Source organism: Lagopus muta, chromosome 9, assembly GCF_023343835.1.
Source record: "Lagopus muta isolate bLagMut1 chromosome 9, bLagMut1 primary, whole genome shotgun sequence".
In the NCBI taxonomy this organism is placed as follows: Eukaryota; Metazoa; Chordata; class Aves; order Galliformes; family Phasianidae; genus Lagopus; species Lagopus muta.
In genome coordinates this window covers 2,085,186-2,112,617 of record NC_064441.1, presented here as the reverse complement: position 1 = coordinate 2,112,617, position 27,432 = coordinate 2,085,186, and the positions used below count along the sequence as shown (strand labels likewise).

The 27,432-nt window shown below is 40.5% G+C and overlaps 1 long non-coding RNA gene across 1 annotated transcript in view; it reads right to left on the bottom strand.

The window, feature by feature from the left end:
* The window catches only part of LOC125697508 (uncharacterized), a 101,005-nt gene that overhangs the window by 48,664 nt on the left and 24,909 nt on the right, over window positions 1-27,432 (bottom strand). The gene's annotated exons all lie outside the window — the stretch shown is intronic.

Here is a 27,432-nt window from a genome sequence, read left to right as displayed (position 1 = left end):
ACTGGCGTTGACAATATAGTTTATTGCCGAGCACTGTGCATTTGGCACAGACGGTTAACTTGATACAGCAGGCGTGACCCTGCACTCAGCAACACTTTATATATTTTCAACCAAGATCTGCAGTTTCTTTTGAAGAAAAGCATGCTCAACCAGATGGGTAGAGATGGTCATAACTTCTGTTTCATCTTTGAAATGTCTTTTCTTGAACAGCAGGCCCAATGCAACACTAACAAAGCGGATTGGGGATCGTCGCTCAGTGCTGCGCTGCACATTCAATGTCACTGCAAGCTTTCAGACTTGCATAAGAGCTGAATTTATGGCACATAAAATTAGGAAGTAAAGAAATGGGGTCAGACACATCTGATCTGCTTTTAAACAATTGCACTCTGGAGTGACTCAAATCCTCTTGGACTCATGGCATTTGGAATAATTGTATCATCATTTACAACCTTGCTCAGTAGCCATGAGCATAGGAGACATTTTAAATCAAAGTGCAGTGGGAGTGCTGTTAGCAGGCCTGAACCACCCAAAATTTTCATCATGGTTTTCTGACATTTCTTTAAGTGGAGAGATCTCTGAGCATCCCCACCACTGGAAGGGTGGGAACATCCATCACCACCCTGATGTAGGAGGGTGGGAAGTATCTGAGCACGAGATTGGCAAGGAGAGAACATGTGGATGGGTAAAGGGAAGAGAAGAAGCAAGAGCATCACTGTGTTTGTATCAAGACAGATGATGATGCAATAGGTAACTGTGCTCCAGTCTAAGTTTAAAAAAAAAAAACCAAATAACTATTTGGCCTCTGTTGCTCAATAAATGCAACAGTATATTACAGGCATTTAACTCACTGATTTGTAGATATCAATAGATAATCTGGAACAGTCAAATTGCACCACAGTTATTTGCCACTTAAAATTACAGCTCAGATTTCAAGTTTAGCCACCTCGAAACTATTATCCTGTCCACATCTTGAAATAAACAACTGAAATGCAGGCCAATAGAAATATCTTTTTTAATGCCAGAAAGATAAGATGAATGAAAACTCCTCTTTAGGACCAAAGAGGTCAGCAGCAGATGCAATCTAAGAGACCTGGTTAAATGGGGAAGTATTGGTAGTAGATCAACATTGCACCAGATAATCTTGGAGGTCTTTTTTCAACCTTGGTGATTCTGATTCAATCAATTGTGCTGCAGTACCAAGCCAACTAGTAAAGGCAAGTTTCACTGTATTTTCTTGAGGTCCATAATAATAATGACTCACTTTCTTACTGTGGTTCCTGCAGTTAAGGCAACAATATCAAAATCTTTAAATTCCCATAAGGAAGAAACGTACTGCCCACATAAATCCACTGAACTAAATTTCTTTTTGTAAATACATACCCATATCACTGGGCTTTGAAACTTTAAGAGCCAAACAGCCACCGGTGTTGGGAACTACTGCTCACAGTACCTGCAGACACACTAAGTATAGTCACTGATCTTCTCTGTGCTTCATCGTATTTTCCAAGACTCACTGTAAAAGATTTTGAGCACAGATTCCCTAATGCATTCCAGAAGTGTTCCTTCTTCTGCATAAAACATGAAATTGCCAAGCATAGAGGCCTGCACAGTTCACTGCAGCCAGCAGAAGCCATTGATTCTTGCATTTATTTCCTCTATATTTCAAATCTATTCCTCATGCTGCTTGTCACATAGGGTTGACATATGTCACAGGATGCTATTATACACTGTGGCAATGCATAGACATCAAATGCCATCTAAAAAGAGAACACTGTATTTAAAATACTCCTGTGCACACTGGTTTGTTTTATTTGCTGTGGCTCTGTAATTGCCAGAAGTCAACAGTCATCGAAGCAATTCATCAGAGAATACAAAATTGCTGTTCTATTAAAGATAAGAAAAACTGAACTATGCTGAACACGCACCACCAGAATGATAAATCTGCACAGCTTGTTTTACACTTCAGACTTTTTAATGCATAATTTATTTGTGTTTATCTGCATTTATCAAAATGTAATTTTCTATTTGGGAAAAAAGAAGCAGAACTATACTAATGGCAGAGTATGATTTTGTTTCATATTGTCGTCAGGTGGGATAGGGGGCCAAAATACTCAGCTTTTGCTTTGATGCTGGCACCGTAGGCTGTGCTGGAGCAGGTTTGGCCATCCTCTGTCTCAGGGCATCCCATAGTAGAATGGCTGCTCTGCTACATCCTGCTTAGCAATGCTCTACAATCTGAGATATTGTCAAGTTGCAATAAGTTACTCCTAGCCATGGACCGTGCACCAGTGAGCTCACTGCATATTCATCTGGGGCTGCTCTGTTGAGCACTGTAAATTCTAAATTAATCCTGCTTTTTCAGAAAAGAAAAATGAGAGTTCATATGCATTCAGGAATGAAACATCACAAAGTGATTTCCTTGATTATCCAGTAGTGCTAAGTACTAGTAAAACATACCAAATTAAAGCGAAAGGAGAGAAAAGGCCAGTCTCTACCAAGACAAATTGACAAATTACACAGCACAGAACACAGATTTCAAACATGTCAGAGTGCTTTCCAGAAATAATCCAAAACAGCTCAATGAGTATTTCTTGTCCAGCAGACCCTGCATCCAGCATCCTTTCCCAAGTCCTCAACAAGACAGCTCTCAAAGGGTCACCTACTGAGAAGGACTGTCTGGATTTGTTGTATAATATAGTAAAAAGTGATTTTGCACAGCTATCTTTATGAGCAGTACTAGATACAAACATGTTCCTCACCACCTCAAAACCCCCAGAGCTGCCTCTGCCCACACTACCCCCTAATGTGGTCAGGAAACACAAGCATCCCTGCAGACCTGCATCCTACTTGGGTGCTCATAGGCTCCTTATCTTTCTCCACATAGTGACTTTAATCCATGGTTCTGAGTGCATCCCCTCAGCAGAAAGATGCACACAGAGACCTCAGAAAATATAATGTTACCATTTTTAATTATTTTCCTGAGAATCGTAGTCATGCTGCTCTAAACAAATCAACTCCAAACTGCACATTCTTGGATCCACAAATGAAAACTTCCCAACAGATGACTGCAGTGAGAAAAAGTTAATTACCTGAGCACATTAAAAAAAAAACCTGCTTAAACTTGGAGGCATCTTTAAGAGGCTTAATTAACATAAACTGGCATACATACAGGTGGAGATACTTTCTAAGCCTCTAGTAATAGGGAGTATTTCAGGCAGTGTTACACTCCACCAGCTTCTGTTGTAGGAAATGTAAGAATATGACACTTGAATTACGCCGAAATGTGCTCCAGGGTTAAGGCTGTCTTCAGGCATCTTTAAATTGCACGCCTGGTACTTATACAGCCAATAAGCCAAACTGACACTGACCTTGACAAGATTATGGGGACAGTCTTTACATAACGATGAGCTGGTCTTGCTCATCGTTGACTTCTGGCTTAATCATCTGGGGGAAAAAGACAGCTGTACAAGTTTTGCTTTACTATCAGACACATGAACTTTGTGCCAACTCCTTCCCTTTTAAAATACAGAGAAGATAATACAAAGTTTGGTACACTGACTTCCTTGAATTCAGAACCTTGATGGTGTCAAATAGCTACAACTTCATTTTCCACCCATGCCAGAGGCATAAGACAGGGATTTGCTATGATACTTGGAAATGAGTTGGCTGACCAGCAGCTTGCAGGTATACTTCCAGAACTTTCATGCACTTCTGACTAATGCTTTACCTAAATTTCACTAAATATAATCACAGGTTTTTACTACTTAGTTAAAATATTCTGCGAATGCCTAAAACGTCACGCTAGGTTAGTACATTGGCTCATACTCCTTAGTGCCCATCACAGAGCTAACATACAGCTCAGAGTAATTATAAGAGCTGAGCTTAATGATTTCTCAGATGTAATGAGGAAAGCTGTTCTGTGTGTACATGATGTATGATGCTCAGAGAGCAGACAACAGATTAGTAAACCCTCCCACAGATCACTGCCCCCACACTCACAGTACCAAGAAGTGGATTTCATTGGGCACACACTGTTCTGAAGGACAGAAATGGCTCTGAAGAAGTTCTCTTCAGCTGTACAAAAAACTCAAATCTGTGGAGACAGCACTTGACCAAAATGCAATTGATTTAGCAAAAAAGTTGGTTATATTCTCGTTATATTGATTGGAAAAGAAACCTAAGTTTTCATTATGCATTAATACCATGACTGAATTATTCTAATAGTAGCTGCTAAAGCCTCAGTGCTGCCATTCCAAGTCAACAGGAATCCTATCATGAGATTCAGCGTACACTAAATACAGCTTTTGCCAATAAATGATCTAAATGATTATTAACTATCAGAATAATATAACTGTCAGAGGAGAAGAAAAGCTGCAAAAGACACAGCATGAATGAAAGCAACATATTCCTTGGTTTCTGAATTCAGTATCTACGTGTGAGTGTCACAAATCCACACTATGTCCCTGACTCCTGGTCTTCGCATTTGAATAGCTAAGAAAACATAATATGTAAACTCGTCTGGCTCAGACAGCAGGCAGCACTTTATTGGGTATTCATCAGAGGAAACTCATGTGCTGTTTATTCCAGCATGTGTTTGGAATATATTTTGCTCCTGATAAAATAGTGACAGAACTACATGGATAACAAGTGTGAAGAAGCTGAAAAGTTCCTCTTTTGTTCAACAATTTTCCTTTTGTCTTCAAACAGAGATAGAGTTAACACATGACTGCAACCTTGAGAAGGACAGCAGCAGTGTCCCAACACAATTATGGTTACCAGCAGAGGCCAAGAGTCCTGCTTTGATGTGATACGTATTCAGAAGTGAGATTAAAATGAAAAAGTAAGACAGCATTACATTATCGTTCCTTTCCTGATATCCCAGTCAAACGTTCATGCTTATGGTCTTTTCTGCATTTCTCTGATATGCCCAGAATACAGTCCAGATCATAAAATAGAACAGATCAACAGAATAGGAGAAAAGATAAAACTTTTATCTTCCAGGACAGGTTACTAAATATTTTCTTTCAGAAAGATGGAACTATCTAAAGTAAAACTAGGGAATAGATTCATTTTCAGTCCTTCCTTTCTTCTCTGTACCTCTGAAGACCTGCCATCCAGGTCTTGGCTGGTCCCCAAGGATGGAGCAATGCCACATGGTGCTGCTGCTGCTCAAGGGACACAAGCCATCTTGCAGAATGGAGCACTCCCATCCTCACTCATTTATCAACATGTAAGTGAAGCCACACAAACTTAGAGCACTGCAAAAATTAAATGTGCCTATATTCATCTTCACATGTTACTGAGCTGTGCACAGGGTTCTGGTGTGTGAATCAGAGCACCTGGATGCCTGAGCACACCCTGCACTCCAGGGACATGTCTCTATTTCACCTCTCACTCTGCACCCTTAGAAACAGGACAGTGATTAGGCCACTAACACATTCAAACTCTTGCCTCTTAATCTATTTGTCCTCTTTCTTTCTGCTCCGTATTTCCCTTTTTTTCCCTGTGTTACACCCATACTGCCAGCTTCCTGGGCAAAACTCACTGGTTTTGAGTGTAACAAAGCCAAGCAATTATCCAGTCCATGCCCAGAATTCCAAAGAACTGGAGTAATCTACCTAATTGCAAATAACATCATTGCATTATTCTGATGTACACTACCATCTTGGGTCAGAAAATCTTACTACTCCTCACCTATCACCTAACCCAAGTGGCACAAGTGGTGTCTGCTTGTGTAAAACAACTCTACTTGCACTTTGAAAGATGTTAAAAATTCAAGAATAAGTGAAGAAATAAATTTGTTTCATGCTTTACACGACAAACTATGTGAACCCCTCATTTGTTCTGCTGAAAGCAGATCTATACAAGTGCACTGGGCTACAGTGTTTAAGGCTGGCAGCAACCAGGAGGCTTAATACGACCCTTTTTGCTCTTCTGAGAGAACAGAAAGTGATGTTAGTCTCAAGTTTTAATAACCCACATCATCAAGAACATGGCAATACAGTGTACAGGGGACTCAGCAAAGACTCTTGATCCATCTTCTCCTTACAGACACTTTGTTGGCATAATATAGTTTAATGACAGATCTGGTAAACGTAGTAAATTTCCTCTACTTTTACTGCTTTTCTTCCCTTGTATGTCAGCAAAGAGGCAAGGGTGAACTGTCGCGATCACCTAGCAACTACTTTTCTGATTACCTGACAATTAAAATTAGTTTCCTGATAAGAAGCCATGGAGGAAATACAAGAGCAAAGTCAATCACAACCAACAAAATCATACAAATTGTAGCTCATTCTGACCCAATATCACCCTCCTGTGTCTATTCAGTAATAATGTTTCACTCTCTGCCTCAAACTTCAGTTAACATAGGAGCATTTATCATCCATTCTTCCTCACTAAGATTTGCTGCTGCAGTAGTGCTACTGATGTTTACTGGCACAAGTTGACCCGAGCATGTTCCTGGGACTGTTTTGTAAGATTGTTTTCAATATTTAAGACAATTACAAAAAGGTAACCTCAAAGAAGAGGCAAGGCTGGGACACAGGGAGCAGGCCCACCTTATGTCACCTCCAGCTTAAATCAACCACTGGTCCAATAGACCCTCAGCTGCTCCAGGCAACAGAGGAATTGGTTGCTTGTGACTTACATTGTTCAGGGAGGGATGGTAACCCCAAAGAAATTGACTGGGAATGACTTGAGAGGGCTTCCAGTGCAGGGGTAGGAAAGGCATTGATGCTGTGCAAAGTTTGCTTACTTTTGGGAAAGGGAATTTAAAAAATCACTGCAGCTGTAGCACAGGAATAGCAGATAAGATGCTGCAAGATAGAGAAATGCAGGCAAGAAGGACACTCTAAAGAGTTAGGATTTAGATCCCAACACACACACACACACACACACACACACACACACAACAAGCACACCTTAGCTCCCACCATTCAGCTGATGTATCATTGGTTTAGCCATAGACCTGAATCTGAGGGAAGGAAAGTGATTATACATTGTCACTGCTACAAAACGAACCTAACAGGGACAGAGCCCCTGGAAACTGCTGCATTATGTGAAGGTTCAAGATTCTCTGCCTCCTGATGAGCTAGAAAGAAATTTCAATTATTTGACTCCTTTGCTCCCTTCTCCAATTTGCTTTCTTCCTCTGCCCTTACCCAGCAGGTCTTCAGAGCATCATCCCCAAAGGAAGCACTTAGAGAAAAATGCATCCATAACCTGCCTGGCACATGCTGCCTGCACCCCCTACTCCAGTGCAAAATACAGCATCCACATTCAGCACAGCCTAACCCTACCTGCAGGCTACTCAGCAACCAAGCTGTGCATTTTCCTTCTATCGCTGCGTAACACCTAGCAGAGAGAGAACAAAAATCAAACCCAGCCTATGCTGCCTGCTCCCAGATCTCACTCTGCTGTTTACACAAAGCAGTTTCCTCCTACAAATAACCATTTCTGCTGCCTGCAAAGATCCCATTCTGCATGAGGAGGGAAGTGGAGTGGCCCCACATGCACCTCAGACCCTGATGAAGATTCCAGGCTTCAACAGGGAACACACACTTAACTACAGATCATGTCAGTGTCAAGCACAGACTGTAGAAGAAAATCACTTAAATGGTTATCAGGAAAGCTCAATGCTCTTTTTATCATTCTTATATTCTGCAGAAATGCCAGCCGCTCCGAATGGATTACACACAGCATATGCAACATATACATGGGGGAGGGGAGCATCATAAATTAAAATATATCTTCCATATCAGCACAAAAAGGGAGACTGGTTCTGTAACTGCCACAGATTTACCAACAGCTGAACAAGAATGCCATCTACAGGCCTACAGGACAACTTTTCCGTGCTCAATACATGCCAGGAGGAGAAGCAAACACAAAGTGAGCGCTCAGCATAGTATATGTTAATGTGACTTTCATATGCTAATGGAAAGTTCATTAAAAATAAACAAATACAGAGGTAAAATACTTGGAACTCCCTTCAAATAAAATCAAAGACTACAGACCCTAAAATACTAAATTCTTTCATAGAATAACCTAGAGAGAGAGGATCATTATCATTACAGCACTGTGCTCAGCATGCATATTTTATGAAGAAACTTTTTGCACACACTTTAGAGGTAACCAGTGCATTACATTTTGTCTCCTGCTTAATTTAACCGAATGCAATGCCCTGAGGCATTTATTAAAATCCAAAATAAGAAAAATACTATTACTGGTAACACATACAGGCTTTCCCAAAGAAGAACTGTCATGCTTTTCAGCCCTTTTTATTGGGCTCTGGTGCTAATACCAAAGCAGTTAAAAGTGAAATAATTCCACCTTTATGCCACTTTTACACAGAACTTCCACACTGATAGCTTCAGGCCTGCTAAATATGTTAAAACCCTGTATGCCTGCACTCAGTAAAAATAAATTGAGAACAACAATTGAGTAATTCTAGAAAATATGAGAGCAAAGACCAAAAAAACAAAAAAATTGTTCCCTAAAAACATCTGAAAGTGGTAAGGAACAATTATGTTTTCCAAACAACAAGATTCTGAAGCAGTCCTTCATTTTGGAACCACCAGTGAGCACAGCTGGTGTTGGCCCACAGAGACAGGACCCCTGCCTTTAGTAGATTTCTATTTAACTAAAAATAAGCAGATGAAAACTCCTGGAAACCTGGGAGCAGTAAGTAATCCATATGGGGATTACAGCACGCACGTAGCTTCAGCCATCCAGGGAACTGCTAATGTCTTCCTTACTGAGTTGGAATAAGAATAAAGTTCCAGGAGCACTCTGACAATGCTTAGTTCATATATTGATTAGAAAGAAGACACTGTAAGAAATCAGCCACACAGTAAGCTTCACTAAAAGCTCAGTCTGCTGCAGATTTGGGCTTGTAGAGAGGGAGGCCAGTTCACATGGCAATACAAAACTCAAGATCTATAAGTAGAAGTGACATGCTTTATTGCATAAAATTTTGCCAGCTTGCCCAGACTCCCCTTTTTCACCTCAAACAAAAGCTATAACTTGCCAAAGTGTAAATCATGCCTTATTGCCATCTCTCACATCCAAGGAAGATCAAAAACACAAAGCCCAGACCTCATACAGAAGACAAATCCTTCGACAACAGTTCTTTGGCCAGCTGTGCTGGCTAAAAACATGATAGAGAGGACTGCAGTGCAGGTACAGGCATTGCAGGATTTGCATTTGGGAGCGATCAGCCCTTGCAAAAGGTGAAGTGAAAACCTTCTGCTCTCTTCCTCAGTGAGTTGCTGTGGTTACTCTTGGTTATAGATGCATGAGAAAAAGCCAGGTTGAGTACCACATTCACATCCTACAGAAACACATTCCGTTAGACCATATTTAAAGCCAGACCATTTAAAGAGCAAACAGCACACCATGATCCCCATCAGATCCTTGTGAAGTACTGTCTTCACATGAAGTTCACAAGCATTAGTAAAGATTAAGGATGGAAAATGGAGTCTTTCCAGCAGCCTGAAATCAAGTAAATCAGCAGATGACCCTAAATTTGTATGTTTTAAGTGCGGAAGTGGTTAGTTTGGGTATTTTTTTATTTTTTTTTAAACTAATTAAGTAGAACCATCACAAACAGTATTTCTAAACCTGTCATAAAGAATAGACATCTTGTAAACATTTAACTGAATTTATTCCCAAATTCCTTACTGTTACACATCTGCTTCACTGACACTCATACAACCATATCCTCATTCAGTTTGTCCAGGAAGGATTGCACCAAGCTAAGCAGCCATTTAAATATGGTTTGCCCCCTCTTGCTTCTGCCTACCCTTCTTTCCTCAAATTATTCTAGCCCAACTACCTCCAAATTCACGCTTTTTTTACCATTCTACTATTCAGTTTGTGCTGCTATCAAACAAATGAATTCCGTTTGATTTGTTTGGTTGATGTGTGGATATATTAATTCTTTGAATTGCAAGTGCTTTTGTTTATTTAATTTCGTAAGTAACGTTCTATGATTACTCAGTGTTGTCATTTTGCAAACAAAACTAAATGGCAAACTGATGGGAGAATAATTTATGTACCCTTCGGAATTGGGCTTAAAGATGGCAGAAAGATTTATTTAATCACAAAAGTAAAAAAGTTCTGTTTTCACAAATACCATGGTTGCTTGTTTTTTGATGTAGCATGATATATAACACAATCTACAAAAGGAAGCACATTCTAGATTCAGCCTGGCTTTATAAGACTCAGTAGGAATACTGAAGAAGAATATGAAGAAAGAATCTTCCTTCTTTGATTATTCTGAAAGTTTGTCTTCTGAATGAATACTTAAAATGTATTGTTTGGCTGTCCATCCCCTCAGAGCTGTTTCTACTGATGAGAACTACAAGAGAAATACACAGAGAATCCAGGTTATTGAACGCTACATGGGAAACAACTGACCCATCCTTCTGATGCAATTAGCCGAGCAGTAAGTTACAAAAAGATTTCTCAACCAGTGCAAAAAACTCTCAGTGGGCAGGTAGGGAAGATAGGGAGCAACCTCAGACATGCCATCAGCCAACCCTCCCAACTTCCCCAAGTGCTTCTCCTGTCTACAACCCACACACGAAGAAACCTCAACTCACTATCCAGATCTATTTTGTTTCCATAGAACTTAGTTGGAGAACATTTTCCCCAGGAAGGATATTAGACTGTGAGGCCGTTGACAAGAAGCCACCAACAGTTGATGCGCTCTCCCTCAGCAATACCCATTTGATAAATCCATTACTTATTTCAGGATTTTAAGGATACAAATTGCATTACTGCAAAGCTGAGAAGGACCTACAAGGACTTCTGGATTGGTCTCATTTCATGATCACCTATATCATCTTATCAGAGATGGTGTCATTGCAGTAGGTATCTCTCAGAACATTCAATGCATAACCCTGGCATATATCCTGTCAGGATAATATCATGAGAGTTCAGATGGCAGGCTTTGCCCAGAAAGTGTTTCATTCCCACTCTCCTCTCCCCCACAACATATGCTATCAGTTTTGGGGTTTCTACTGTCACATACCTAAAGTCAAGAGAAAAGTAGTGTTAATCTATGTGAAAAGTACAGGGCAAGGAGCTCACTGCTGCAATAGATAACAGGAAAGCCAATGATGAGGAGCTGATGTGATCTCTTTGCTCCTCACACATTTTCTGCTTCCATCTCCTGGGGTAGTTGGCTGCTCAGGCTCTCCCACCCCAAAACTCCCACCCCTGTTCCAGCAGCAGCACCCAAGCAGAACCCATTTTGTAGGCTTCATCGTGCTCCCTAAGGGTGACTGAATAATACGTTTTAAATAATCTGCAGGAATAAATTTACCATTTTTCAATGTTTAATTAAGGAAGTAATCATTCCCTCCTCTCCTAAATTTCATTCTTCTGACAAGTTTCTTCTGAGTGGTAACTGCAAGTTCTTACAGTTGCCAACCTACTTAAAAAGTTAATCCATTCCTCTCTGAAGGTTGAGAAAATAGTAAGAAACATAAGATACGAGGGTTTAAGTGAAATGGGAGGTTCCAAATCACTGGAGCTCTACTTATTACAGAGCTCTCTACATCTGCAGAAGCAAAACACTGCATATGAATTTATCTCAGAGTATCCTGACCTCCATCCACTTCTCTAATGATAACAGTTCTCTCTTAAGTGGGAGATGCTCACTGTGCTACTGTTTCACATTTACACTTTGACAAAGCAAATTTCTACCTGCTGTTACAACAGGACATTGCCACAGCACAAGGACAGCAGAAAGGACCCTGGGGCAAGGGAACACTCGTGTGCAAAGGTGTCAATGCAGAGACAACCAACCTATTTAAAATGACATAAAGCAAAGATCAAAGCATACTAGATCCATGATCCTTGACCCCCTATCAAACTTCTGTCAACCACCCCTCTGCCCTGGGCCAGTAAGGCTCCATCAGCAACACATCTCACTGGGTCTGACCAGTGATAAAGGCAGTTCTCTTCAATAGCTTTGTAATTAAGAGAAGTCAGGAAGTATGCATGCATTCAACAGCTCTGACATCTGATCCAGTTTCCATTAATGTTAACGGGGAGGGGAAAAAAGGTTCTATTTAAATTTTTTAATATAAATGTCATTTATCTTCAGCTGTCCCTTTGGTTACTGAAGTCTGGTTAGGTAATTTCTAAAGTGTACAGTAATTTATGTATGTCTAGATACAGAATAAGCCTGAAGAAGTTCAAAATCCACTCAGGAAGAGGTATTCAGAAGCCCATAATTCTTATGAAGCAGAGTTCAAGATGGAAGAGGTGAAATAGACAGAACCACACTCGTGTGTGGTTAAACTGAGTTCTTACTAAACTAGGATCTTCCTGCAGTGGAATTCAGTTCAAAAAGAGGGATAATAATTGAAAAGTCTCATTTTTTTTTAAATAACACTCCATTTGGGGTTTAAAACTAGCAAGATGTTTTTGCTGCAGACTGATGATTACTTTATACTTTCTTGCAAGACCAATTCTGAGCATGTCAAGTAGTATACAGAGTTGAGGACGTATTTATTTCCTTTGGATTTCAACTGTAGAAACTGCAACTCTACTTCACTCTGGTGTGCATCTGAAGACGTATGCTTCTTCACATGCAACATTAGTGCTGTCAGTCAAGAGAGAAAGGGCTGACTATGGCAAACAAATTCAAGCTCCTAGTTCCTAAAGCAGGTCCTATACAGTGAGAGAGGAATAAGGTCATTCTATTTCAAGAGAATGGATCAAAACACTCATCGTGTGTATGCAAGAACACACAAAGGAATTATTTTAGACTGAATTCTCCTGATTCTGTATGCCCCTCTTTAGGAATCCCTACCTCAAAACCCATGGAGTATGACTTAAAGATCCCTTTTCACGATGCAGCAGCTCCACTTTTATTAAATAAGATATATATATTTTTTTTATTATTATTATTTATTTATTTAAAGTAACCTGCCATACTGACAGCCATGAGCTCAGCTTGACAAAGCACTTTGGTATCAATAGCTGCTCTAGAAGCACAAAGGAAGAATAACAGCTTCCGAGGGAGCACAGTCCTGCAACTCATTCATTAGCAAAATGGCTGAATTGCATTCAATTTAGAAATTGATTTTCCAACTCTTTATCCTTGTATATGTTTACACAGAAAGAGACTATGCAGCACACGTATGTCTAAATTATAAATCTTATAAGCTATAATTAAGTCAACCAAATATGTTGAAATGCAAATTATTTCCAAATGCTGTATGAAAATGCCACCACTATCAAACTGTTTTTTCTTACCATAAATTGTAAAGAATGTCAATAAAATATAATCCAGATTACAGCTCTTAAACAACAGCAGGTCTCCAAGAAAGCTTTCCAGTGCTCTGTGGTTGCCTGTATTTATAACCATTGACTCCACAAAAATACCACAGTAGTTACTATCCCATGTGGATTCTAATGTAAAAGGAAGATGAAAGATGCAGCTCTCTCAGAGCAGAACTGAATGCTGTTCCTGCTAGTTAGAATTGAAACGGACCAGCAAACTCCACTAGTTGTAGCTCCTCTCACAGCTATTTCCATTTCCTTTCTATTTCCACTGCCATTCTTCAGACTTAGGGAAATCAGCCACCACCTGCTAATCAAATTATCTATGTGAAATTATTTCAATTCTTATCTACCTCAGGAAGCTGTAAGTTGTATTATTTTTATATTCATTAAGTTTTATTATTTTCTATTCACCTAGCTTTTCTTTTTTTTTTTTTTTACTAACATGATTGATATTTTTTGCCTCTCACATTTTTGCAATGCATTGAAGATACATGAAAAAAAATAATTTCCTTAGTATCAGAATTAGACATGCCTGAGAATAAATAGCCAAATTCCAGTCAATCTGTAGCCAACACAGAACTTGAGGACTTATTTCCACTGTCAATAACACTGAGGACTCAGCCAAGATGAATTATCTTTTCTTATGCAGCTGAGATGCTCAAATCTGCCAAATCGCTTGAGTGCCCAATTCCCATTCAATGCAGCACACAATGGTTTCCAAATACCAGTTGGGACTGAACTGTAGGAAGCTCTGAAAAATATCTGACTGTGCAAAGGCTAGAGCATCCACTTAAATTATGTTTGAAGAGACATATCTTACATTCCTGAGAAAAACAGATGGCAAAGATGCAAGGTTGTGTGTCCAGCCACCTCCCTCTGCCCTGAAGTAGTGTTAAGAGGCAGAAGTGAGCTAAGGACCAGGACATGACTCTTTCTACCCTTTCTCCATGCTGCTTTTTTCCTGGGGAAAAGGAGCCATCATCTCCAGCTGCAATTATCAAGGCACGTCACAGCCCATATACAAACTGTGAATGGAACAAATTGGGCAAAGACTGGTGCAGCATCTCACCTACTGACAGCCATCACCCACCTGTACATTTTGAAGTATTCTTGTATAAAATTAATTGGCATAATAATTTACTAGACCCAAGAGTACATCTTCTTGAAGTGGGAATGTATTTTTAGTGTCTGCTATTAATGAGTTCTTGGAAGTTTTCCCATAAGATTTCTTTGGGCAGGGAGACAAGATCTGTTATATCCATAAAACAATAGCCTGCAGCTGTGTTAGCATGCTTAGAAGCACATTAATGACACTATATTATCAAGCAAGTTCAAAGAAAGAGCAAACCGTTGTAAAACCCATCCCAGGCCCACTGGATTTCCAGTCTCCTGACAGAAGCTCAGCTACCAAGAGCTGCTTGAGGTCTCTCTGAACCTCACAGCACTTCACTGCAGAAACAAAGCTGCTGGTTTATGTTACTTTTCCATGTTTAGGTTTCCCTCCCTTCACTTATCCCCCTCCTTTGTGCAAATTTAATACAAGCCCTCTGCAGGTTGCCAAAGCTGGCACAGAAAGACACACTGGGCTGAAGGTAGAAGGAATAATGGTTTGGTAGAGCTGCTAAGCAGATCTCCAAAGTCTGGGGCACCACTGCAAGCTCCCACCAGGTACAGAAGACACACGGTTAGCCACAGATCTCCAAGGGGTGCATCCTTCACGCTGTATTCCCTTCCCAGGAGAGAGTAGGAATGCTGTTAAGAGTTGCCCAAGGTCAGTGTCTAAACTCTTAGAGCCATAGAATATCCCAGATTGGAAAGGATTTAAGCATCATCAAGTCCAACTCGTATTCCTAGAACTGATAGAATCTCATGAACTGTGGTGACTATCTGATCATAGTTCACCTTAGTGGCCATAGCAACATTAAGTGAAAATACTCCATTTTGCAGTACAGACTAGCTTGAATTCTGCATTTCCAAACACAGCAGCCTTGCTTACATTCTTCCAACCAAAGTTCTTCTTTTGAGGTAGACCATCATGCAGGTTACCACTCCAGTTTCACAGCTAACTCCCATAGAATCTTAAATCTTACCCTATTCACTTCAGCGCTGTGTGGGAAAAACAGCAGCACAGATTCAGCCCTGATAATAGTCATGAAGGAGCTTCAGGAGCTGCTCAGTAGCCAAAAAGGAGAGGAGATACTACTAACAGACAGGCAGTGAGCAGGAGATGAGCTTGGGGAAAACAGTGGGAGATGAGGGGCAACAGATAGGATCAGGGGACACAGGGAAAGGAAGCGAAGAAGAGTGTTGGGTTGACTGGAGGGGGCTGTCATGGACACCAGTGGAAACAAATGGTGAAGGAAAAACAAAACAAAAACAAAGAAAGATTTCTTTTTTCTCTACAATGAAGTCAGTGAGACCTGCCCAGATGCTACGCAGACAGCAGAATAACAGGCTAGGCAGTAGCATCAACAGAAGTCCTGTGGTACTCCCCATAAAAGCGGTCCCTTTTCACAGGAAGATTTCATCAGCTGAAGCCAAGAAGCTTCCACTGAAGCATACACTTGCCTGTTTTCACCTGAATTACCTGAACGTGAATTGAAGTCACATCAGGCAATCAAGCTGGCTAATCCCCTGGAAATGACTAACCATAAAACTCTATGTAGGAAGTGGGACGTCCCATCAGCTTCATTGGTGCCTGCAATTAAAAAAAAAAAAAAACCACACCATTTTGCCTATAGTCAAAGTGAAGAAATTCAATGACAGATGGTCATCCTAAGTGATGTGGTTTGTCTCCATATATAATGAAAAATATATAAACCTTCTGTTATGCAGCAGAGGAAAGAGGTTGGAACACCTGTTCTAAATTATTATGAGACTATAAACATTCTTGGAAATTGGAAAGGCCTGTGTTTTAAGAAAGTGAGATGTGCTATTGCCAGCTAAACTAAATTGAGTAGGCTTGGGTCCAGTAAGCAGTGAAAGAGAGAATTATGCGTATAGCCTCCGGCATCCAGCTGATAAGAAAACAGAGTGGGCATAAAGTTAAAACCTAACATTGCAGAAATCCTGTCATTCTGCAAAATACATACATAAATTATCTGTGCAAATTATGTTTCTTAATGTATTTCCAATGTTTTCTTTACAGGCATGTCATCTCTGGAATCCCTTCACAGCAAAATGGATCATCTGAAACACCCAAATTAAAAGAAACATTAGGTGGGTTTGACTAAAAGAATGTCCATCCAACATCTAGCTGACTGACTGAATGTTGGTTTATTGGAGAGGATGCAAGCTTGTTGGTATTCCCGTACTTCCAACAATGGATTTAAGTTCCCCTCAGCACGCAGTGGAGTTTTAGTGCCCTTTGCCAATTCCTTCAGAAGAACATCTGCCTCCTAAGAGCTCTTACAACAAAATGCTGAGAAATTACTGAAGAGCAGCATATACTGGGATCAACTCAAAAGCCATAAGCCAACAGCAACAGGCTGTGTCAAGCAGGTGTTGTTCCAGTGCCACTCTGCACAGCAGCTCAAGCATTGGGAAATGCACATAGTTCAGTTCCATCACATGGGTACTCGACAAACATCCAAGTGCAACACTGGCCACTTCATTCGTATTGTTCTGTTCGAAGTAAAACTGTAAGATTTATTATAACTGGCTTACTGTTCTCTGGCTGAAGAAAATTCAACAAGTCTTATTCCAAGTCCAAGCAGACATGCTGCATGTTCTTCAGATTTGCCTTTCAAAGCCAGACACTGGGATTACAAAACTGACACCTACTCTTTCCTGTTTAAGATTATGTGCAGGTTTTTTTTTCCTTTTTTCCTCTCTTCTCACTTTTTTTTTTTTTTAATTTGAGCACAGAAGTTACATAAATGTGCTTTTGAGTAGTTCAAAAATCTTTAACCAGAGTTTAAAGCCATTTAAACATAACTACCTGTTCTGAGCATAGGTATTATTTCAGGGAGTGTTCCTGCTTACTCTTCCCAAGAACATCAATGAAAATTCTAGAGCATTTTTCAAAGCCATGTTTCCTTCCTGTGTTTTTGCTTTGTATTCTGCTGAGGCCTGGTAAAGCTTTTGCCACCCTCCTGAACAAGCCCAGGTCGGAGCATCTCACAGAGCCTGAACGTGACTCTCAGAGGCAGCTGAACTTTTCAGCAGCCCAAGTTAAGGGCACCCATGCAAGCAGGACAAAAACCATTTCCTACACCACAGAAGTGCAACTTCTTGGCTGAACTCACAGCCTACTTTTCTACTCCTTTAAGCATTCCTGACTTTCTACTTTATTAAAAAAAAAAAAAATTAATCTGGAAGACCTACTTTTACAGCAGTAACATCAATATTTTATATTCTCCCTTTTGCTGTAAAGATACCAGGCTGATTTATATGTTCAAAAAAAAAAAAAAAAAAAAAAGAAGAAGGACTGAACCCATCGCATTATGTAATACAAAATACCACCTTTGTCTCCAAGGGAACATCACATTTTAATCCAAAGCTACAGAAATAGTCTGAGAATTAAATCTCCAACAAAACCCACAGTGGACAAAGTGTTAAGATAAAGCAAACTCAGATTCCTTAAAAACGAGCTTGCTTCGCCACAGAGCGAAGTCCCAGAAGGACTTTAGAAAATTATTATTTTATTTCCCTGACATAATTGGCACATCAGAGTGACAATGCATGTTCAGTAGTGTCCTAAATTGTCACAAATGATCTATTTTAAGTGGCTGAATAAAGAGCCATTAAAAACGTGGCTGCATAGCAATGCTGATCATCAGCAACTCTCAGCCCAGAAATCCATCTCTGCTAGCAGGAGGTTTTATTCCACCTTCTTTTCATTCCTTTGTGATTCTATTTGTAGGCTGACCCACTTATTGGTAATAAGGTTCCCTTTTTAAAAAATAAATTTAGGAAGCAAATCCCCATAACGCTGTCATGAAAGAGTGTGAGTGAAGTGTTGTCCTATCTGCTCCCAAACATTCCCACAGTTTCACACGCTAGGTGAGAAATGGCACACAACCAGTTAGCCAAAAGCCACTCAAAAACTAAGGACCCATACGTGGGTCTTTGGTCAAAATCAAAGTGCTTCTAAGGAAGCAGTTAAAGTGTGTACTTAATCACACGTGGAGAGACAATTACTGCTGTGACTTCCTCAGGAATCTTCTGCCAACATCACTGCAAAGTTAAGAGCACCAGGTTCAGCCTTGTGCTGTGAGATGATGCATGTCTCAGCCCTATCCCAAAGACCATTTTATAGTCTTGCCTGCTTTGATAGGGTTTTATAAAAGTATAGCACTGTAATGCAGAAGTGTCAAGAAAACATCCAGAACAAAATACTTGCAACAGTCTCTGTGGATGTTGAGTGGAAAAAACTGAACAGCAATTTGTTGAGTGCTTGCCTTTTTATTCCCCGCCACCACCCCTTTTAAACAAGTATACAGTAATACAACAAAATAATTGCCCTATCACCATTTCAATTTATCTAAGCAAGTCAAACCTAAAGGTAACAACCTGTGTATGTAGGCACTGACTCAAGAAGGTATCCAAGTCACTCCAAGATCCTGCATACATTTAAGTTCTCTCTGAAATAGGGTTGAACTTTCTGACGTCAGTTGTAAAACACAAACAGCCATGACTCTGTGCTGGTAAATCAAGTCTTCCTAAATCACATCACTTAGGGAAAAAGTAAAAACAACAGGGACCTGCATCACTATGATTCTGTGATCCTCTTCTGACATTTTGGGCAGACAAACAGGAAATTAACCTGCTTTCAGACCAGGGCACCCATTTCTTTTTTGGTACTTAACTTTTCCATCAGCAAAATGACCAAGCAATCCCATCTCCCACAAACCACTTAATCCCATTCTCACATTAAATGTTGTAGGTACAATCACCATAGCCTTATCTGAACTCAGCATCAATGTTGTTTTGGGAAGGTGGCAATAGCACACTCTTCAGAAGTGGGCAGAACTCCATTTCTAGATTTTCCACGTACCAAATTCAGCAAAAATACATGCAATAAAGGTAATAAAGAGTTAGAGAGGACAAGTGTTCTTCCTCATGGGAGAAAACAAAGCCAGAGCCAGAAAGGGGACAGTAAACCCAGGAATCTGGAATTCTTGCATATCCCTTCATTGCACTCCCACTGCACATGAGTGTAGATACAGGCACATATACGTAACTACATGTGCACACATGCACATATTCACTGTGGGAAAATATTGGTGGTAGTTGGATGGTTGGGCTAGATGATCTTGGAGGCCTTTTCCAACCTTGGTGATTCAGTGATTCTAATCCTCCAGGAGCAGAGGAGTTTTCCTCCCGGCATCACCAGCGCTTTATCCTTCATCCACAAGTGAACACTACATGATATTTTATACATTATATTTTTATACACACTTTATCTCTCCTCCTTTTTAAGTTTTATTTAATAGCAAACTGCTTGTCTCCTTAACAGTAAAGAGCAAAGTGACAGAAAACAAATTAGTTTCTAAATTTAAAACTGTGTTAACATTGCCAAGGCAACTGAAGATCTACAATTACATAAAGCAAATAATATCCACTTGCAGGAGCAGCACCAAAACTAATTCTAGAGAAGAAGATTTGGTCTTAGAATATAATTACACTCAAATAACAAACTAATAATTTTAAAACACGTTAGTGAAGCAGGGCTATAACTGGGTGCGTTCAGGAAAGTCAAACACTCCCAGGTTATACTCAGGAAATAGCTTCTGAGAAACAAGCATTGAAATATGTATTTGCCAAGTTACAAAAGGTTTATATGTACTCTCCACAGCAGTCAAAAATCATTTCCGTATGCAAACAAATTACATCTTGGTATCCAACATTTTACAAGAGAATTGTTCAGCTGTACAGGAATGATGCAATGGTGAATACTAAGTGAACTTCTCAACATATGGTTGCACTGTGATCTCCAAAGCAGCACAGAAAACAGGAGACGTCCCCCCAAAAAATGGATTTCTGATTGCTTGTTTCAAAACAAACCCAAAAAACAACTATTTGTTCCAGATACACAGATGCAGCCATGGAAATCAGGCAGAATAGGAAAATAACAGCATTAATATTTGAGCAGAGGTACCCACTGAAGGATGCTACACAACACCTGTGCATGTAACCTGGAGCCAATTGCCTTCCTGAGCTCTGGAGCTCCACACCCTGAGGAACCCATGTGGGATGGTCTTTAGATAAATGTATCTGGAAGGATGGGAAATAGAAAAGGATATCTGCAGCCAGCTACTAAATGTATAAGTAATGGGCACTTCTGATTTGTCTTCTGCAAATGGCTGAAGGCGACATCCAGAAAACTCACATTCTAAAAAAGATTTAAGTAGAACCTGAAAATAAATATTGCATATAGGATATTTTGCATGTTCTTTTACTCACCTGGTATTTAAATGGTCTGTCAGGAAACCAACCAAATACAAAAGCATTCTCCAGCAAAATCTCTACAAGCAGAAGTAGACCTGGGCTGCGGGGCTTTCTCTCCAGTACTGATCCACACCAGCTCTCCATTCCCAATGCTTCTTTCATCAAATATGCCTCAACATCTGCAAAACCTTAATTCCCTGTTACAAAACCAGTGCAGGGACCATCATACAGATCTAACAAATGAACCAAACCTTCTATAGGTTTGGGGTGCATGTGCCACCACAGCAGATCTCCACGTTGCTTCCCAAAGGACATGGTTTCAGAGACCTTCTCTTTCTCTATTTCCATATCTTGATGCTGCTGAAACAGATGACAGCTGATTTCTAAGTGTATTTATCTCTTGCCATATTAATTTGGGGCTCTCAGCAATCTGAGCATGCCTGAGTAAATGCCTGAAGTGCCAGGAGCAGTCAATGAGAGCATCCATAGGCACAGCACGTCGCCCTTCACATCTACACCCACTCACAAGTGCTCACACTCATCAGGAGAAGACAGGAAAGCACTTATCTCCAGACATGTCCAATAAGTGCTTGGTCTTTCTTCATAATACATCATGATCCTGCAGCCTGGTGATATTTCAGAAAGCTATCTGCTAGGTTTTTTTGTTTTGGTTTGGTTTTTTTGGAGGTATAGGCACTGCATACCTTATCTTCCTCACTAAAATACAATAGACATTGCACTCAAGATGAACCTTACCTCTTCCAATCCCCCTTTCCACTTGCCCTATAGCATGAAAAATTCACAACTCATCCACTGAAAGAAGTTACACAGAACACTCCTGTACTACTAATATCAACTAAGCATGCAGCAGCAATTCAAGATTTAGACCCTCCAACTGCACATAACTGGCAGGATTAAAAAAAATTCATCCCTGCCTTCTTTGTTTTAGTTTTGAGACCTCTAGATACCAACAAGCTGGTGAAATGCTGCAATGATCATTTGGCTGTGCCTGTAAACTACCCAGGGGTCTAAGGAACACTGCCAGATATCAGGAAGCCAAGCTTTGAGCACAGTGAGATGGAGTTGAAGGGCTCCTGGGCCACCAGCACCAGCCCTGTCCCTGCTGACAGCTAAAGCCTTTTCCATGTGTCAGCACAGTCCCCAAAACTAGCTGAGTTTCTCTCCCAGTACTCCCACTCCTCTTGCAGTTAGAAGCCTTCCATTAGTTTACTTGCAACTAGTTTTATCCACTTGTCCAGCTGACAGAACTGTCCTCTGAGGAGTTCACCCCTTGATGTATTTATGCACAGCAACTGTAGCCTCTCTCAGTCTTCATTTGCTCCACCAAACAAGCTGCCTGCAGTGGGACCAGCTCTCCTGCCCCCAGTCAGCCCAGCAGCCCTTCTGAACATCTGCTCTGACCCAAATTTTGCTTTGTCTGAGCAGGAACAGCCACAGTCACTGGTGGATTCCAGCTGAGAACTCAGCAGCACCTCTCACAACACACTGCATCACATTAACAGGTCAGAAACATCAACAAGACACCCCACAGGTCTTTCCATTCCTGCTTTTGCTGAACAATATTCATGCTGTTGAGTTCTCAGGACACGACCATGAACTTAACACTACTCAATTTCATCCTAATTCTATTATTCTAGTCTTCAAGGCCATCCAACTCAACCTAATTAATCCAATCCTCCCCAGTGTTGACACTGTCTCCTGGTCACCAGCAGATTTCATTAGCACATTTTGAGCTTTGTGCCAAAGTCATTAATGAAAATATTAGATAATATTGGTCCTAAACCACTTTTTCAGGAACTCCACTGAGAGTTACCTCAGCCCAATAATCAGTCTTTCAACACAACCTACAGTTCTCACCTCTTTGGAGTATTTTTTAGGCACTTTACAGTTTTGCTATTAAATCCAATTATCTCCTGTTTAACTACTAATGGGCTTCCTAAAAACCCCGCTCCGTGATCTCGCTTCTAGAGATGAAATTAGATTTGCCCATTTATGCAGGCAGAGACAACGCATTGCCCAGAACTGTGGGAGCAGTCACTGGAGCATCAACATGTGCATGGGACAACAGCCAAAGCTGCCCTAATGGCACTGGTATCAGCAGGGATAGAATCAGAAGTTGGGCATCCTGCTTTACCCCATATGGAGTGATGAAACATTTGTGGGGCTGCCTGCACCTCAAGTTCCCACAGCTCAAACAACCACCTCCCCACTCTTCGATAAAGAAACACTCCTCATCCAATAATTAAAGAACATTCAAATAGGGTTGCACTGTTCAAAATTCACAATTTCGAGATGTTTTCTAGAAGAGACCCCTGGGAAAAATGGTATTCCTACAAGGAAACTTTCAAACTGCTCCCTTTCCAGAAATGGCACCAATTTCAGTGAGGTGACATCAGGGATTAACACGACCTGCTCTCTTTGACACAGTCATGAAAAATCAATCTGTCATGGATCTCAAGCTGCGAATACCTGCTCGAATAATTAAAACACTCAGTAGGGAGCTTATTCTAAAGGTCAATTTTTAACAAAGATAAATTCCATTTTATCTCATGCCCGTAAAACTTGAGACAAAACTGCAGAAAGCAATGGATTACCCCATATATCTCTCATACTGGCATGAGAAAAAGCTACTTATTTATAAATGGTATTGGAAATAAACTGCACATGCACAAACTCATCTATCACATAAAATTAATGCAGGACATTGCACTGCTGGCCCCTCAGTAGTCGAGATAAGCATTTTACTGTTGCATTACTTAACCTACATGACTGCAAACTGACTTGATGGTGCAACACGTTCGATTTCTACATAACACCGTGTATAGGTATCAGATTTTATGGTACAAATTCAAGCCTTTCTGCAAGACCTTTTGTGTAAAACAGCACATTTTCTACAGCAAGTTTTTCCTGCTTTAAAAACAAAGTATTTTCACTTCCAAAGTTACTAACTCTCTTGGATGTGTTCTGTGGGTCCCACCCTGCTTCTTTTGAAGATATTCAGCACTTCAGCAGCACTTCTGCCCAGTGCACGTAACAAGCTGTTGTCTCCAACTGTGCCCTCATCATTACAAAAAAAAAAAAAAAGAAAAAAAAAAAAAAGATCTTCATCTTTAACAGGAGAAATGATGTATGACGGGAGAAATGCTGCTAGGTCAAGATTAATGAGCATAGGCAGAGAAAGAGAGCTCTGTCTGAGGATTTTGCAAAAACGGGCTGTTCTATTCACAGTGTGTTTCTTTGCCTAAGACCCCACACTTGGCCTTTAACAAATCCCTGGACCTCGCAAGGTCACAGCTCTTGCTAATCATCTCCCAGTCTTGCCAAACTTGCTGTAACAAGAACCTACTGCTTATAAGATGAATGATGGAGAGGAAAATAATCAGCAGCTCATCTGAGAAGGGTGAATTTTTACTCCTCTGATGACTGATGAGAGCTATTTCTTTTTTTTTTTTTTTCTCCCTCTTAATTTCTCTCCATTGTCACACAAGTACTTCAGGTAGGAAACTACCTCAGTGTTTCCCAGAGCCCTTCTCCCATAGTGCCAATGAAGTGGTTACTCTGGAATGCCATTAGGGAACTCCAGTCCCACTGAAGATTTCTGAGCAGTGAGAGAGTTGCAAGATGATTCAGTAATTATCTGCAGCTCAAAGTAGAGATTTAACAAGAGACACAAGAGGAAACAGTAACAGTGATCCTAGGCAAAGACTAAATCAATGTTTCTGTCAATCACTGTGCCTTATCAGAATATTCTGGATGTAAGAGTATGGAAACCATCAGCTGAGTCTACATGGACACATGCATGGCATAACATAGACCTGGATGTGTAAAGGGATCTCCAGTCTAGGACAGAGTTGCAGGATCCCACTTTGCAGCCCATCAGATCACAAGGCACAAAACTCTTCCTTTATGCTGGGAGCAGTGAAACAGAGGCACTGGAGGAGATACACACTGATTTGCACACCTTACCTGTGGGAATTCCTATTTCTAGGGTGAGTGTTCTTTTGTATAGAAAATGTTGACAGTGAAAATCTAAAATTCAACAGCATGAACAGAGCCTCAGTCCTAATCAAAACTGAGCTGGTACCAGAAAGTATGAGCATTTCCATTCTGTTAATGTTCACATTAAGTTTATAGACAGGGTAACTGTGTTTAATCTATAATCATAAAAGCAATACAGACATTATTCTTTAATCAAATTTTAGAGACCTACTCTGAGACCTTTAGCTATAATATTCTTGCTGCTTGGTGATAAGCCATCAATCCTTTCACTCAGGGAGAAGTACCTGATGGCTTTCTTAAATTACTGATTTATTTTCTTGCTTGCTAACACGCTCAGCATTTGAACCTAAACATAATTAGGAAGTTGCCTCAAAAAAGTAAACAAAACCCATTTGTTCCTAACTAATTCAATACGTTTGGCACACATTCCCTTGGAAAAAAAAAAGTCATACTTTCCTTGGCAGCAGCTTAGGTGCCTAATTATAGGTAGAATAGTCATCAAAAATGATACCTTCCCTGTAGTCCCAGGAACACGCTCTTGGAGGAGAGCTATTTCAGGAGATGTAATTCTCTCTGGCTGCCATCCTCTCACTCCTCCCCTGCACCTCTGAGTACACCAAGCAGTCTGTCCACATCCACACTCTCAGCCTGGGTGCACCCTTCAGTCTCACACCTGAAGCCTGGAATTACCATTCCCAAACTTAATACCAACGTTTATGTTTCACCCTCACACTCCTCTCAAACCTCTTCATTGATATTATCAGTTCTTAAGGCATGGATTGGGTCTTTTTATACTGCTACACTGTTCATAAAACACCTCCCAAGACACACTAAAAATAGCCCTCTTTCCAAAAACAGCTCAGGAAGAAGGCAGGATCCTGCTCTGCCTCTGATAGCCTCCCTATCAGATAAGCTGCACTGTCAGAAGAAGAAGCGTGCTCAGCCTGATGCTCGCAGCCTGGGAGTGATATCACTGAAATAAGCCAGGAGACATTTCTGATTATCTGCCAAGAACCAAGTTTCTGGAGATGTTGAATGCACAAAAGAGAATTTCTCAGCCAACTGTCCATTTCACACGGGGTTTTTGAAAAGTCACCACGGAAACAGCGATTGCCATGAAACGTTCATGGGAAAAATATAGGGGAAAAAAAAAAAAGCATGTATACAAACATTCAATTGACCAACATTGCCTGCTGCACCCACTGGCTCAGGCAGGGTTGCACAGTCACAAAACTTAGCTAAACAAAGAGGTGAACAGAAGTTTAATTGGATCCCCAGAGAGCTGAGCCAATTCCAGCTGTTGTTTGAGCAATCCTCAGAGTGCACCCACAATGCTGAAAAACAATGTTCCCCTATCAGCCCAGGCTGGTCAAAGTAAATCTTCTGTAGTAGCCATCCAGACAACAGCTGTGCTAAAACCAGTGCAATAAAATAAAGCCTGTATTTTTTCCTTGGGTGTGCTTTTCTCTTCCATTTCACAGCTAGATGCAATATGGTATTATAAATATCTCTTTCTAAAAACAGATTCATAAAACCACAAGCCCAATGGAATTATAATAATTGATTACATTATGTATTATGAATATGTAAAGGATACAGACTTAAAACACGCGGGTAAAATAACTGTAAACTTAACTGAAGCTGGATTATCATTTGGATTAAACTGTTGATTCGTTTACTTTGAAACATTATATATGATTAAACCACCCTCAGTGAAGATGAGATGAGACACTACATTTCCCTCAGTACAGCAAAACAACAAATTATGGGGAGGACCAGCATAAGCATACGCCCTCATTCAGGGATGCTGCACATACATGACTGGAGGAGGAAACTTCCCCAGACTGCACAAAACATGAAGAACTTTTCCTGGCATTTGTGTTACAGAAGCAGGAATACAATACAGCACTGATCTGTGTAAGGTAGCTCCTTTTCAGCGTTTCTTGTCCCCTATGCCCTAAGCCACTTCAAATCAGAAGTAGAGCCAAAAAAAAAAAAATCAACTCTTATTAGCTGCCCCTTTGTACATTCAGTAATACCAAATAGCTAAACCAAAGCAGATTTCTTTCTGCCCTATAGGCACAAATCATTCCCAGACAAGCCATTTGCCTTTCTAGCATCCTTCTGACAACACCCTCCTCCCTCCCTTTTACATCTTCCCTCTAGAATGGAGCAGCTAGTAAATAGTAACCCTTCTTCTTTCACTATCAACTGAGGACAAGAACATCGTCTTCCTCATTTAAATTTCATATTCTCCTCTTCCTTTTTCTATAAAAAAAATTCCACGATCATTTTTCTTTCACTTTTCAAGCCTTTTCCTTGGAGGCTGACCATCTGCTGCTATCACACAGCTCAGAAACATTGGATGCCTACGCTCTGTCAAGTATAGGCTACATCTTCAGCAAATCCAAATAAAACAGAACTGTTCAACTGCTTTCCCCCAGCAGCACCAACAGTAGAGCATCTTTTGCTCTCTTTATCGCTGTACTGAGAGAACCAGAAGTAGTGATAAATAAATAACTTTTTTTCCCCTGCCACCTACTCCCACTGAGACTCCATCCTAAAGCTCCATTTGGGATTGCCATGTTAACTGAACCTACAAGTTCAGTTCATTGCCACCATATCAGCCAAGTTCACAAGCCTGAAAATATGCAGGCTGTTCTCATGAGTTTTGTTCTGGTGCATGTTTTCTGCCCTCATTCTGGTGGGGCAGTGACTTCA